The sequence below is a fragment of the Medicago sativa genome, chromosome 4, assembly GCF_051527215.1.
Source record: "Medicago sativa cultivar Bolivia chromosome 4, Bolivia_mono, whole genome shotgun sequence".
NCBI classification, from domain to species: Eukaryota; Viridiplantae; Streptophyta; class Magnoliopsida; order Fabales; family Fabaceae; genus Medicago; species Medicago sativa.
In genome coordinates this window covers 17,326,221-17,342,697 of record NC_140752.1, presented here as the reverse complement: position 1 = coordinate 17,342,697, position 16,477 = coordinate 17,326,221, and the positions used below count along the sequence as shown (strand labels likewise).

The window sequence follows — 16,477 nt, the reverse complement described above, 5'->3', positions numbered from 1 at the left end:
CTAGAGTTGAAAGAGTTGAAGTTGGAAGGAAAGCACGGCGAATTTTTTTTGTCTTCCATTTTTGTTGGTACTGTGCTATCATCATCATCATCATCATCGTCGTCGTCGTCCTCGTCGTCGTCGTCGTCGTCATGATTATTATTATTATTATTATTAATGTCAGAAAATATAAATAAGTTATGGTTAGTTAAACACCATGAGTTTAGTTCTATCTAATCTGCAACTCTCTACACGAATGGTATCAGAGCCTTTACTCATTTTTAGATCCAAAGAACAGTATTAATGATTCTCGCAAAAAATTCATCAAATTTTTTCCAGAGGAGGGAGTGTTTATGATGAAAATAAGCTTGAGAATTTTTTGTTAAAACTGTTCTTACTTCTTTGGTTTAGGAGCAATCCTTACTATCCCAGCGGATTGAGTTTGTCTCTGCAGGTTGATAGTTTAAACACTTTGTGTTTACAAAGAAGAAACTTAAACTTTCAAAAACAAGGCTTTATGATGTTGTTTCTGGAAATTTGTAGATTCCTTGGAACTATAATCATGGTATTTAACAAACTATAACTTATCTTAATCATTTTGATGTCTGAAGATCATAATTATGATCAAGATAATTTAATTAAAAATAAAGATTTGGTTGAATATCCAACCAATTTAGATCAATTAAATAAATGGACTATTCCTCCTGTTTCACCTAAGCAAATATATAGCTTTGGAAGGTTTGATATTTTATCACGTATGACTGTGAAAACTATTGAACAAAATATTCAAGTTTCTGATGAAAGTCAGGTAATTAATTTAATTAGAGAAAAAGATTTAAAATCTTACAAGAATTATAATTACATCCATATTGGACTAATTCAAGTAGCTTTTAAACCTTTAACTTTGTTAGGTTTAAACGCTAGTTTAATGGCCTATGTTAGAGATGGAAGAAGTAAAGATTTTAAATCCTCTCTAGCAGCTTTAATTGAAACTAGTCTTTGTCATGGACCAGTTTATTTTGATATTTTTCCTAATATAACTTTGTCTATGACTGACAAAAATCTTTATGATGCTATGCAATTAAAAATTCACACTAGTGGATATAATTTCAAGTCAGGCAGTGAAATTATGGCTATCTGTTATAGAGTTTATTATAAAGTTCTTAATACTTTGAATCCTAAAGTTAAAACTGATAATATTAGTTTTCCTGGGAAAACAACTTTAGTTCAGACTAATCTTCTAACTTCAAATATTGCTACTAATAGAATGATTAGATGGGATGAAATAACTTTCCCTGAGACTTGGGATCTTCAACAAGAAGTTGAACCTGAACCTATCCTTAATAAGGATATAGATCAAATAATTCAGACCACTGAAGGGGATATAGAAGTAAAATTAATCCTCGTCGTAGTTTAACAATTCCTAGAAGCCTATCTTCTATTCCTAGAAGTTTATCTTCTAGATATGATAATAATGATTTTCATACTGCATCTAGTAATATGACTAGGGCATCTTCTTCTCGAATAAGAGAAGAGTTAGAATCTGTTGAGAATATAATTATTAGTGAAAATAAAATTCCTCAAGGTATTTATAGTCAACATACCACAAGTAGGACATCACCTACTGAATCTGAGATAAGTTATCATCTCCCACAACAATAATGTTTTTATGGATTGTACACCAGGAAGTGATTTTAGAAAACTTATCAATGATGAGTTTGAAATGCCTAGATATAATGAATTTAGAAAATGGTTTTTCAAAACCTTTCAACCCTGGGAATTAGCCCAGATAAAACAAGATTTTTATAATGATCTTAGTATGAAAAGGGACTATATTCCTTTTGTTAAATGGTTTCTAAATTATTTTTTAGAAAAAATGAATAATGAGATTTTAGTCTTAAAATCAAGATCTTGGAATTTATCTAATGGAGAAATTGTTGAATCTATTTTTCCTCCTGAGCAATGTACAAATTTAGGACAAAACGTCAAGTCCACTGCCTATATTTGTAAAAAAATTGGTGATAATCAAATTACTCTTCAAGATTTGAATCCTATAATTAGATCTCAAAACTATGCGAATGCTTTTCTTACTCGCTTAGGAGATCAACTTATTTCTATGGAAAAAGAATTAATTAATTTAAAAAATCTTTTTGAAAAACACATAACAGATAATAAATCTGTTGATGTTTCTAGTTCTTCGACATCTTTGATTGAAACTCCTATGGTTCAACCACCTATTAATATAGAAGGTTTTAAAATGGAAAATGAAACTGACGAATTTGTCAAAGTTCTTGAACAAAAACTTAGCCAACTTAAACTAAATATGTTGTCTGAAAAGGAAATTTCCGAGACTTCCAGTAATACTGAAAGTAATGATAATGAAAGTGAAATTGGAAATATTGACCAATTAACTGCTATGTTTAAAGAACAAGACATAGATGATGCTGAAATAAATCCTATTTATAACTCTAGATCGGTAGAGCAATATTATTATAAGAGGCCTACACCTCAAGATGTTCTTTTTGAAGAAAAAGACTTTTATCAAACTTCTTATTCTGGAAAATCCATTTATGAATGGAATATAGATGGTTTAAATGAGAAACAAATTATTGATGTTATACATCGTATGATTATGTATTCCACTGTTTGTAAACAACAGGGAAACCGTGATAGGTCTATAGCTCAATTTATTATAACTGGGTTTGTTGGACAACTTAGAGGTTGGTGGGACCATTATCTTAATGAAGATCAAAGACTAGAGGTTATAAACCATAAGAAAACAATTGTTAAAGTAGAGGGTCCTAGTAATACTACTGTTAAAACTGAAGAAGAAGACGCAGTCTATACTCTGAGTCTTGCTATTCTTCATCACTTTGTAGGAGCTAATGTTCCTATAGCTGAAAAATTAAACACTCTTCTTCAAAATTTGAGATGTCCATCTTTAACTCATTTTAGGTTTTCAAATAAAAAACCCCAATGCCGATCATTGGAAATCAAAATTTATTGATGGTCTTCCTTATTTATTTGCTGAAAGGATTAGACAATCCTTAAGAAATAAAAATGACGGGGTAAATATTAACTACCCAAACTTAACTTATGGCCAAATTATTGGGACATGTATCAATGAAGGATTAACTTTATGTAACGACTTAAAGTTGAAAAATCAATTGAAAAAACAAAGATTAACAGAGAAACACCAATTAGGTGAATTCTGTGAACAATTTGCTTTTGATCTAGGAAACCCTCCTAATAAAGGTAAGGAAAAAGATAAGATTTCTAGTAAAAAATCTCATAGAAATAATAAAGAAATTTATAAATCCTCTCATAAAAAGAGACATAAAAATAGAAAATTTTCTTCTAGAAATAAAGACAAGAATCCTAATAAGGATACTAGAAAGAGAAAAGCAAAAAATTTGGGTGTAACTTGCCATAAATGTGGTAAAATAGGCCATTATGCCAACCAATGTTGGACCAAAAAGGCCCTCAATGAAATTGAAGATGATAATCTTCGTCTCCAATTAGAGAAAGTTCTTCTTATCAATTCTGATAGTGAACCTGATAATGACCCCTCAGACAATGACATTGAAGTTATTAATGAATCATCTTCAGATTATGATAATTCCAATAGTAATGATGATTGCCAATGTGATTATTGGAAAGCTATTGTTGAAATGAATGGATTAAATGTTCTCACTAAAGAACAAGATGAGACTTTAAAGGTTCTAGAATCAATTCCAGATGATAATCTGAGAAGAAAAATGATGGAATTCCTTATAAAGGAAAACTCCAAAAAAGAGACGCCTCTAATTATAGAAGCGCCTTATCAATTAAGTGAAGTCTTATCAAGATTTCATCAATCCAATATTAAAGAAAGCCCTGTTTCTACTAATGATTTAAAGAGAGAAATAAATCTCTTAAAAACTGAAATTGTTCAGATCAAAAGAGATAATAATATATTATCTCAAAGAATTAGTGTTTTAGAGAAGGGGAAAAACACTAATATTTCTATAGAAGAAATTGCTTCTACTTCTGATGAGAAACTAGAAAAGGGTTATTTAAACCTTTTAGAAAGAGTAACTTCTCAAAAATGGTTTGTTAAAATTACTCTGGTTATTAATAAAGAATTTATTCTTGAAGATGAAATTGCTTTAATTGATAGTGGTGCAGATCTTAATTGCATCCAAGAGGGAATTATCCCAACCAAATATTTTGAAAAAACTACACAGTCTATTTCTCATGCTGGAGGTAATAAACTCCAGGTTAAGTATAAATTATCTAACACTTATGTTTGTAATAAAAATGTGTGTCTTCCAACTCATTTTATTTTAATAAAAAATTTAACACATAGAATAATATTAGACACTCCTTTTTTAAATGCTATTATGCCTATCAATAATATTGATCAAAAAGGAATTACTACTTTTTTAAAGGATAAGAAGGTAGTTTTTGAATTCATCACCGACCCTCAAACCAAAATGTTAAATGAAGTAAAAGATATTTTACTTAAAAAAGAAAAACAATTATGTTTTCTTAAAGAAGAAATTAATTTTCGAAACCTTGAAGATCAACTTAATAAAGATGACCTTAAAAGACAAATTAAGTCTATTGAAAAACAATTTCAAAATAAAGTATGTAGCGATCTTCCCAATGCTTTTTGGGAAAGAAAAAAGCATGTTGTTACTTTACCCTATGTTGATGATTTTAATGAAAATCAAATTCCTACTAAGGCTAGACCTGCTCAAATGAATCAAAATTATCTTGATCTTTGTGAAAAGGAAATTCAAACCCTTTTAGAAAAAGGATTAATTAGAAAATCCAAATCCCCTTGGAGTTGTACCGCTTTTTATGTTAATAACGCAGCAGAAAAGGAACGTGGAGTTCCTAGATTAGTTATAAATTATAAACCTTTAAATAAAGCTTTAAAATGGATTAGGTATCCTATACCTAATAAAAAAGACTTATTAGATAGATTAAGCAATGCTTCAATCTTTTCAAAATTTGATATGAAATCTGGATATTGGCAAATTCAAATTGCCGAAGAAGACATATATAAAACTGCCTTTACCACTCCTTTTGGACAATATGAGTGGATTGTCCTTCCTTTCGGGCTTAAAAACGCCCCTTCTGAATTTCAAAAGATTATGAATGACATATTCAATGCCTATTCTGAATTTATAATTGTTTATATTGATGATGTTTTGATATTTTCTAAAAGCATTGATCAACATATGAAGCATTTGAAAATATTCAAAGACATCATAAAAAGAAATGGGTTAGTTATATCTGCCCCTAAGATGAAACTTTTTCAAACCAAAGTAAGATTTTTAGGTCATGAAATTTACAATGGAACAATAATTCCAATTCAAAGAAGTATTGAATTTGCTTCTAAATTTCCTGATATTATTGATGAAAAGAAACAATTACAAAGATTTCTTGGAAGTCTGAATTATATTTCAGACTATTATAAAGATTTTGCTAAAGACACATCTATTTTATACAATAGATTGCGTAAAAATCCTGGACCTTGGACAGATAAGCATACTGAGGCTGTCCAAAGAATTAAATCTAAGGTTAAATGTCTTCCTTGTCTTTCTTTGGCCAATCCAAATTATTTCAAAATAATTGAAACTGATGCATCCAATATTGGATATGGTGGCATACTTAAACAGGTTATACCTGAAAATAATAAAGAAGTATTAATAAGATTTAATTCAGGTAAATGGAATCCGACCCAAGCAAAATATTCAACAATTAAAAAAGAAATGCTTGCTATTATTAAATGTATTTCAAAATTTCAAAGTGATTTATTAAATCAAAAATTCTTATTAAGAATTGATTGCAGTTCTGCTAAACAAATAATAGAAAAAGATGTTAAGAATCTTGTTTCTAAGCAAATATTTGCAGGATGGCAAGCCCAATTAGCTGTCTTTGATTTTGATATTCAATTTATAAAAGGAGAAAATAATTCTCTTGCTGATTATTTGACCCGTGAATTTTTACAGGGAAATGACAACCCCTAATAGGGGAAGAGGAAGAGGTCGTGGCCCAGGAGGCTATGGTAGAGGTCGAGGTAATAATATATTACCTTACCATGAGCTAAACACTCCCCTAATAGGGGATTGGACTACAATTTCTTACAATAAAGGTAAAGCATCATTTACCTCTCAGAAAAAGGAAGAAGCATCTTCTTCAAAACCTTCAAATAAGATAATATCTTATAAAGAAGCAGCTAATGCTGAAGAACAGATTTCGGAATATTTCGAAAATCCTGTCACTGAAAATATTTTTCATATTGAAGAAGACGATGTTGAAATGGCCAATAATGATGGTTGGTTTATAAAAACCAGATACCTTGAAAAGCGAAGTTATCCTGGTTTGTCTGGAAAATCTAGACCTTATCTAGAAGTTCTTCTAACATTCACAGAATCTGTGACAATAACTCATTATTATCATAATAATGATCCTAAAGACTTTATAAATTTTAGTAAATGTCATATTATTAAAATTTTGTCTCCAAAAGAATGGGCATTAGACCCTAATGGAGAAAAATCCATCAGAATATCTGAGGATAAAATTATCTCTTTTAATTACTGGGATTACATCCAAGCTTTTACCCAAGCTTTTTATTACCAAAACCCAAAGAATAAGCATTCTTGGTTTTTCTCAATAAACCCTCAAATTATTACAAAATCTATACCAAATTGGTTTTGTGATTGGTGGGCAAAATTTGGTCCCGTAACCAATGAAATATTACCAGCAAATTTGCAGGAATTATACAAAAACTGGTGTGGTAATAGTCCTCTAGTTTCAAAAATAAGACCGGATAAATTAATCACAGGGCAAAGTCCTATGTTATTCTTTATCAAATTCCAAATTCCATGGATATGGAGGTGGTCACTAATAGTGGCTAGAGACAGGCTTAATATTCCAGTCCTTCAGAGAGTATTCTTCTTCAAATGGTGGTCTAAAATGAACACTGAAGATGTTCAAACTTTAATAAAAAATGTTGAAAACACTATTAAAGAAGACCAAATAAATAAGGATAAAGAACAAGGTTCTCAACCAAATCCTCTAGCTCAAATGAAGAGTTACTTTCAAAGAAAATATCCCAATGAAACTGAGAATCAAATAATGCTCAGAACAATGGAGTACATGAAACAGCAATTCTGTTCCACCTTCTCAACAACTCAAATTCCAAAGGATGATACAATGTCAACATCATCACAAGGATCATTTAATTCAAATTTAGCTGGAGAATCTCAGCCAGACTATGAACTTAATCCAGAAGATATAGAAGATATCTTCGAAACCATGATCCAAACCGTTGATTCCAAAGGTCAAAAGGACAAATGACATATTAAATAATTGCCTTTGAAAAGAATTGAAGAAATAATTGCAAAGATTCCATCACATGGGATAGCAATGTAGTGGCCGACAATTTAATGGCCAACAACAATTATTTTCCTTTTGTTTTTTGTTTCTTGTGTTTTAGTCTTTGTTGATGTGTCCGATGGGGCCCACATAGCGTACCCGGCATCAATAATTGACTCCTTTATTATTTTATTTTGTCGTTTGTAATTATTGTTGCTTACCGAATACCGGTTGTAACAGTCTAGTTTTACTGATTCAAATAGTGAATCATTTCCCTCTATATATAGAGGTTTTTTGTGCTTCATCAAGCACGCTTCTCTTCTGCACTCTTGTAAGTTTACGCTCGTTGTAAAAACCACCATTATAAATAATATCTTTGTGTTTTATAATTCTGCTCTTGCATTCTCCTACTTCCGTCATATACTTCCTATTATTATTATTATTATTATTATTATTATTATTATTATTATTATTATTATTATTATTATTATTATTATTATTATTATTATTATTATTATTATTATTATTATTATTATTATTATTATTGGTACAGTGTGATCATTATTTTTAAATTAAATTAAAAACAAAAATTTAGTTCAATTTAAAATTGTTCTAGATTTGACGTGCTCCCTTTGTTTAAAGTACTTTTTTACATAAATTAACTCAATTCATTCATAATATGATACTCAATTCAAGATAGCATATGATCATGGCAATGGAAACTAAAATAAGACAATGACGTCTTTGCTAACAAGTGGGTCATATTGTTTGTTTGTAGTCTAACAAAACTTATTTTAAAGTTTAGTAAAAGGGAAAGTGAAGCTTTACAATAATTTTTAATTGTTCTAGTAATTTGAAAAAAAAGATCAACAAAACCATCTGCAGTTTCGAATTTATCATTTATAAAATACCAGAACCTTGTTTTAGCCCATACTGTAACGCCCTATTATTTATTATTTTATAGAGATTAAATGTCTTTTTATAATTTAGTCGACTTATTTTGATGAGTGATATTTTGTTATGTTATACGCTGGTATTTACTAGTATAATATATATGTTATTTGGTGTAGAAATATATTTGTTATTTTGTGTGGAAATATATATGTTATCTGGTGTAGAAATATATTTATTAGTAGCCCCTCTTGTATATATTTAGTGGGAGAATATATTTAGTGGAGAAATATAATTATTAGAATAAGTAGATTTGGGGGCTGAAATAGAAAGAAGAGAGTTATTGGGCCTAATTAGATTTAAGAAGAGAAGTTAGTATTATAAATAGAGGAGATATTAGGTTGAAAGACTAACATATGCAAAAAAAACAAGGATTTGGAGAAAACAAGGTTTAGAGAGAAGAGAACAAGAGGAGAGAAGATCCAAGAGAAGGGCTGCCAATCGATAATTCTAAGGTAAAGGGTGAGACTATCATTCGGTAATATTAAGTCTGTAATTCTGAATTTGCAATTAACATGTTCTAGGATTAGTTTGTGAGAATTTGCGAATTAGGGTTCTGAGAGAGAATTGATGATTAGATGATGAGTTGTTATATTGATGTAGAAATTGTGCACAGACCTTAGATAATCCATGGGTAATCATAATCATAGAGCTTGAAGTGAATTTATGTTGTTCTTGAAGGTTTTCATGAAAAATGGGTCAAATGGTGATTTTTGTTGAAAGGGTGTTTTAGTTCAAGTTTTATATGGATTTGGGTGTCTTTTCATGTTTAGAAACGTTTAAACAAACTTTGGGACCAAATTTGGGCTTAGGGGATTCAAAATTGGGATTTTGGGATGAAAAATGGAGTTTTCCCGAGAGCTATCTCTGACAGCATTCTCTGTTTCATGTTTTTGCATCTTTTTCACACATTTCAGTTTTGAATTGGCTAACACGAAAGTTGTAGGTATGGATGTTAGCTTTCTAATTCCGTTAGTTTGACTTCAAAAGGATTTATAGAACTTGAGTTATGGTCAAATTACTGCACGTAGGTCACAATGAATTTTTATGGACTTTCAACACAACTTTTCCGAATTTAAAATGAAAACTGGTATTGATCGGTACAGAATTGGTCTTAGGCATAAACATGAAAGTTTTAGATAATTTTGTTAGCTTTTCAGTGGCTTTGGTTTGACGTGAAAATGATGTTTTTTCTTTGAGTTATGATGAAACTACTACAGGGAGGTCTTAGCGAAATTGCACAGTGACAACATTCTCTGTTTCATGTTTATGCGTTTTGTTCATATGATTCTGTTTTGAATTGATCTTTGTTGTAAACATGAAAGTTGTTGATAATTGTGATATCTTTCTAGTAGCTTTGTTTTGACATGAAAATATGTTGTGTGTAACACCCCGTTTTTCCAACGTAAAAATTTCTTAAATAAAATCAGAGTTTTTCATCATAAAACGGAATGTCACATTTCTTAAAAAACGTAAATGGAATAATAATTTATCCTTCAAAAATATAACAACATAATCTTTAAAACTTCGCAGCGGAATAGCTTGACAGCTTAAATAATCTTTGGCACAAGGGCCTCAATATAAAATTTCATAAAACTTAGTTCAACATCAATTCTTGAAAGATTCATAAAGTAATACGTAAGGAACAGAAAGTAAAGACATAATCTCATCCCGTTACGTATCAGAGCACCTAAGACACACTTGTGAGGAGTCCACTCACGACCGCAATTAATCCTGGTTACCTGCAAGTTACTCATACGAAGAGCAACATTTCCAAGCAGAGGGGTGAGATTTCTCAAACAATACTATTAAGCATATAAATCATATAAAGTACATTCAACAACTTAAACATATTATAATTCATTAATCATATCTAATAACTTAAACTTCCTTAACTAGTGTCATTATCCTTCCTACATTAGTCATATACTTCATCAAGTAATCTCAATTATTATTCATAAAATATCTTATCTTAAATCATGATCATAAGCATCAATATCTAACACCAAATATAATCGTAAGCATCATCATATAATTCACATAAGTATCATCATCAAAACATAGCATTTATCGAAAGCAACTTCATAATCAAGTTCATAATCAACTTCATAAACAAACATCATCATTAAATCATAATCATCAAATCACAATCAAACCTCACTTAACTCGACAATGCGACTCAACTCGACTATGTAACTCTTAACATCTCAAATCATCTTAGCATCTTGACAACTTAACAACTTGACAACTCGACAACTTCACATCTTAAATCATCTTAAAACTTCTTGATATGCAAATGCATGTGGTACCATTCAACAACATAAATGAGCGTAATTAGACTCTTCAACATGTGAGCATAAAGCTGCCGGGCTTAAAGCCCCCAACGTAGTTTGAGCACAAAGGCTGCCGGGCCTAAAGCCCCCAACTTTAATGAGCACAAGGCTGCCGGGCCTAAAGCCCCCAACTTTAATGAGCACAAGGCTGTCGGGCCTAAAGCCCCCAACTTTAATGAGTATGCAATGGACTCAACTTCCTACAACTTAGACAACTTCATGAACATCTATGACATCTTAACATCTTGATATCTTGACAACATAACATCTTAATAACTTGATGACTTCATAACGACTTGACGACTTAACAACTCTTATCATCTTAACGTCTTAACATCTTAACATCTTGACAACATATGGATCACATAAATAATTCATGTCATATCATAATATAACAATATCAAATGATAATAAACAACATCTTAAAACATCATATTCATCTATCATAAACAACTTCATATAACATCGTATTTAAACATCAACAATAATTCACTATGTATCTTTGTAAAAACATAATAAATTATCCACAACATATTTTCATGTCAAACCAAAGCTATTGGAAATATATCACAAATATCAACAACTTTCATGTTTACAACAAAGATCAATTCAAAACAGAAACATATGAACAAAACGCAAAAACATGAAACAGAGAATGCTGTCACCGTACAATTTTGCTAAGACCTCCCTGTAGTATTTTCATCATAACTCACAGACCAAACATCATTTTCACGTCAAACCAAAGCCACTAGAAAGCTAACAAAATTATCTAAAACTTTCATGTTTACTCCTAAGACCAATTCTGTATCGATCAATACCAGTTTTCATTTTAAATTCGGAAAAGTTGTGCTGAAAGTCCATAAAAATTCACTGTGACCTACGTGCAGTAATTTGACCATAACTCAAGTTCTATATATTGTTTTGACGTGAGACCAACGACATTAGAAAGCTAACATCCATATCTACAACTTTCGTGTTTACACCTAAGACCAATTCGGCACGGATCAATTCCAGTTTTAATATCAAAATTCGGGCTGAATGCAGATTTTCTCCAAGTTTCACCTAATCTCATGGTTCTAACCTCAAAACTACTTCCAATAATCATCCTATGGATTATCTAAGGTCTATACATAATTTCTACATCAATTCAATAAGTTTTCATCTTCTAATCATCAAATCTCTCTCAAAAACCCTAATTCTCAAATTCTCACAAACTCTCCCCAACTTATTAGATGTAATCTAATGATTTAACAACTTAATATTAATGTAAGATAGTCTCACCCTCACCTTAAATTAATTCCTGAATCAGCGGCAGCGTTCTTCTTTCCTAAGGTATTCTCCTCTTCTCTTGACTTTTCTCTCCTCTCCTCTTCTTTCTTGTTCTCCTCTTTTCCAAAAAGCGGTTTCCGGTAAACTCTTTCTAACTTAAGCTTCTCTATTTATAATACTAAACGCTCTTCCTAAATCTATTTTGGCCCAACAACTTATTCTTCTTTCTATTCTAACCCCCTTCTTATTTCTCTTACACCTCAAAACTACTCTATTCCTCATAATCTTATTTATTTCTAAATTAAATATATCTCTCCCCCACTTAATAATAATAATACACCAATAACAAATATATCTCTAACAAATAACAAATATATTTCTACACCAAATAACAAATATATCTATAACAAATAACAAATATATTTCTACACCAAATAACAAATATATCTATAACAAATAACAAATATATTTCTACACCAAATAACAATTATATTATGCTAGTAAATACCAACATATAACATAACAAAATATCACATAAATCATGTAAATCATACCAATCATATAAATATATTCTAAAACAAATTAAAATAATTAAATAAAAAGGAGGGTGTTACATTGTGCATGATTATTTATGTTCTTACAAAGATGCATGATGAATTGTCGATACTTGAATACGATGATATATGATGAATTGTTGATGTTTGAATACGATGTTATATGATGAATTGTTGATGTTTGAATATAATATTAATGATGATCTGTGAAGTTGTTATAAGATGATTTAATGTTGCTACTGATGATATATATAATCGTATATTCATTATGTGTTATTATGATGCTTATGTTGATCTGATGCTTAAGATGCTATTATTATCATTTGATACTGTTATGTTGTGATGCTGATATGAAATGAATTTATAAGTGCTGCATATGTTGTTGTTGATCTTTATTATGATGAAAATGTCGGTAAAAGTTAAGAAGTTATAAGATGTTCATGAAGTTTCTAAGACGTAAGATGTTGAGTCCATGCATACTCATTTAAAGATGAGGGCTCATGCCCTGGAGCTTTTGCTCAACGACGACGAGGGATCATGCCCTAGGAGCTTTTGTTCAACGACGATGAGGGCTTATGCCCTAGGAGTATATTTATGCTCAACGACGATGAGGGCATTATGCCCTAGGAGTATATTTATGGTCAACGACGATGAGGGCTTGTGCCCTAGATTGGTACCACATGCATTTGCATTTCATGATGATTCGAGATGGTTTACGACGTTAAGAGTTGCATAGTCAAGTTTAGATGCATTGTCAAGTCAAGTTGTTGAGTTGTTAAGATGTTAAGATGTCAAGTTGTCGAGTTGTTAAGATGTCAAGTTGATGAGCTATTAATGAAGTGCTTTATGAATGATTATGATGCTTAAGATGATGAATGATTATGATGTTTATGATGAAAGATTATGAAGTTATTTATGATGAATGATATGTCGATGATGTTTATGATAAAATGCTATGTGATTTATAATAAGATGCTATGTGATTTATGATATGATGCTATGTGATTTATGATAAGATGCTACATGTTTACTAATGATGATATGTGATGATGTTATGATTATTAATTGATGATATGTGAAGATTATTATGGTTATTATTAAGTTGATACATGACGATGTTTATGATTATATTTATATTTATGATGATATATATGATGTTATGATTAAGGTGATATATGATGTTATGATTAAAATGATATATGATGTTTATGATTAAATTTATGATAATATATATATGACGTTATGATTAAGACGATACATGATGTTTATGATTATTTATTATGATAATATAAGATGAAGTTTATGACTAATGTAGGAAGATTAATGATACTAGTTAATGAAGTTTAAGTTGTTAAATGTGATTGATGAATTATATGCTTAATATTGTTGTTTGTGAAATCTCACCCCTTCTGCTTGAAAATGTTGCTCTTCGTATGAGTAACTTGCAGGTAATCAAGATTAGGCGTGGTCGTGAGTGGACTCCTCACAGTGTGTCTTTAGGTGCTCTGATACGTAACAGGATGAGAGTTTTGACATTGTTTCTATTCCTTACGTATTGTTTTAAGAGATTTATAATGAAGTTGTTGGATTTGAACTAATTATTATGTTTTAGACTATTTATGAGACTTTCATGATGAGGCCTTCGTGCCAAAGAGTATTTATGATGTTGAAATATTTCCGCTTCGAGATTTTAAAGATTATGTTGTTATATTTTGAAGGATAAATATTTATTTAACCCGTTTGAGATTTTTATGAAATGTGACATTCCGTTAAAGATGTTAAACTCTGATTTTATTTAAGAAATTTTTATGTTGGGAAAACGGGGTGTTACACATACCTCTTCCACCTTATGACATCCGAAGAAAATGTATCAATCATTCTCAAAGGATTCCTCACAGTGAACACGATGATCTGTGCATTGCACTCCCCTGGATCAAAGTCATTCCGTTGTAGGAAGACATCCCCTCGCCGCGCACCTCAAGAAAACCTTTACTTTTTGATTTCTTGTTCCATATTTTCATCCAATTACCAAAAACTCTTATGTCACTATTGTCCAATAACCTCTCCAAAATATACTGATAATCTGTCCTTACACTATACTTCCTATGTGATGTGAATCTCCAAGCACACTTGTCTTCGCCTATATCCTTAAAAATATGCATAGACAAAATTAGATTTACCACATGTTGATTGAAATAAAGGTTTAACATGTCTATCTTCCACTTTCCAGTGTTATTATCAATTAGTTCAACCACCTTCATATTCTCTACATCTTGTTGCATATGGTCGATATCATAATCACCCACTTGGTCTCTAATCCAAGGATTCTTCCACACTCTAATTTTTTGACCATCACATAATCTCCATCTTAGGCCTCCCTTAACCACCATATATGTAACATGAATACTACATCAAATAAAACTTGGGTTATTGGTAACTTGAGAGTTGTTTATTCCAAATTCCAATGAGAATGATGCTCCTTTTATAGGTGAGAATACAACTAATCAACTCCTTAATTTAAGGAGTGACATAATAAAAAATAAAAAACCATAAAAATATAATAATAATAATAATAATAATAATAATAATAATAATAATAATAATAATAATAATAATAATAATAAAAGGAAATAATGCGTATTTCAACACCCTCTTTGGTCTCTAATCCAAGGATCCTTTCACACTCTAATTTTTTTTACCATCACATATTCTACATCTTAGGCCTTCCTTAACCACCATGTGTAAAACATGGATATTACGCCAAATAAAATTTAGGTTATTGTAGAAATTACTTTATAACTTAAGAATTGTTTATTCCAATGAGAATAATGCTCCTTTTATAGGAGAGAATACAACTATAATCAATGGTGGATTCTGTAACACCCCGTTTTCCCAACATAAAAATTTCATAATAAAAATCAGAGTATTTAAATCATAAACGGAATGTCACACTTCCTAAAAGTCATAAAATGGATAAATAAACAATTATCCTTCAAAAATTAACATCATAATATCTAAAACCTCGCAGCGGAAATTAGTTCAACATCATAAAAGTCTTTGGCACGCAGGCCTCATCATAAAAATCTCATAAAGTCTTTGTTCATCATTTATTTCATGAAAATTCAAAAGCAATACGTAAGGAACAAAAACAGTAGCATAATCCCCATCTCATTACGTATCAGAGCACCTAAAGACACATAGTGAGGAGTGCACTCACGACCACGCCTATTCTGGATTACCTGCAAGTTACCCATACGAAGGGCAACATTTTCAAGCAGAAGGGGTGAGATTTCACATACAATAATATTAAACATATAATTCATCAATTGTTAATTGTTTTCCACTGTATAATCATGATTAAAGAGGTGCTTTAATATGATTTTGATTTGAGAATGCATTTTAATTATGTTATAATTGTGAGCATGAAGTTGATGATGCACCTTATTGGTTCATTATTGCTCTGTTACTGATTTTGTGCCATGACTATGCTTATTGAACATCTTTTGTAAGTACTTATTAATAGACCCAACGCTTCTATGAGCTAGAAATATTACTTCTGGTCTGTCTTTATAAGTATATGATCTTCAATGGCTTATTATAGGCAATAAGTAGGCTATATCACAATAGCTGTCAATGATTGTTTAAAGTTAATTGATGAGAAGTTGTTGAGTTTATAGTACTAGGAAAATGTTAAAGTATGTTGATGTCACATTGTTATGCTGATATGAATAATTAAAAAGCTAAAAGACTTTTGTTTAGTATGAGATTAAGAATTTAAGCCTAAATGATGTGACGATATGATATATGGTATACATTTACTTTGAGGTTTAAAGGCATACTTTGAGTATTAACATTATTATGCATATTGTATGCTATTTATCTAATGTATCTGAGGTATCTAAGTTGGAATAATAGGATTCACCCTAGCTAGGTGAATTCTCCGTTTACGACGGGACGTGTAAGAAGGGGTAAACGGGGCACCGTTTACCGGAGACAACATATCTCCGTCTTACCAATTAA

General features: G+C 30.6%; 2 pseudogenes across 1 annotated transcript in view; one reads left to right on the top strand and one right to left on the bottom strand.

Moving 5' to 3' along the window:
- LOC146926833 (disease resistance protein RPP2A-like) overlaps positions 1–16,477 on the bottom strand; it is a 90,915-nt pseudogene that overhangs the window by 61,251 nt on the left and 13,187 nt on the right. The gene's annotated exons all lie outside the window — the stretch shown is intronic.
- LOC146926836 (uncharacterized) lies at positions 2,237–7,332 on the top strand (annotated as a pseudogene).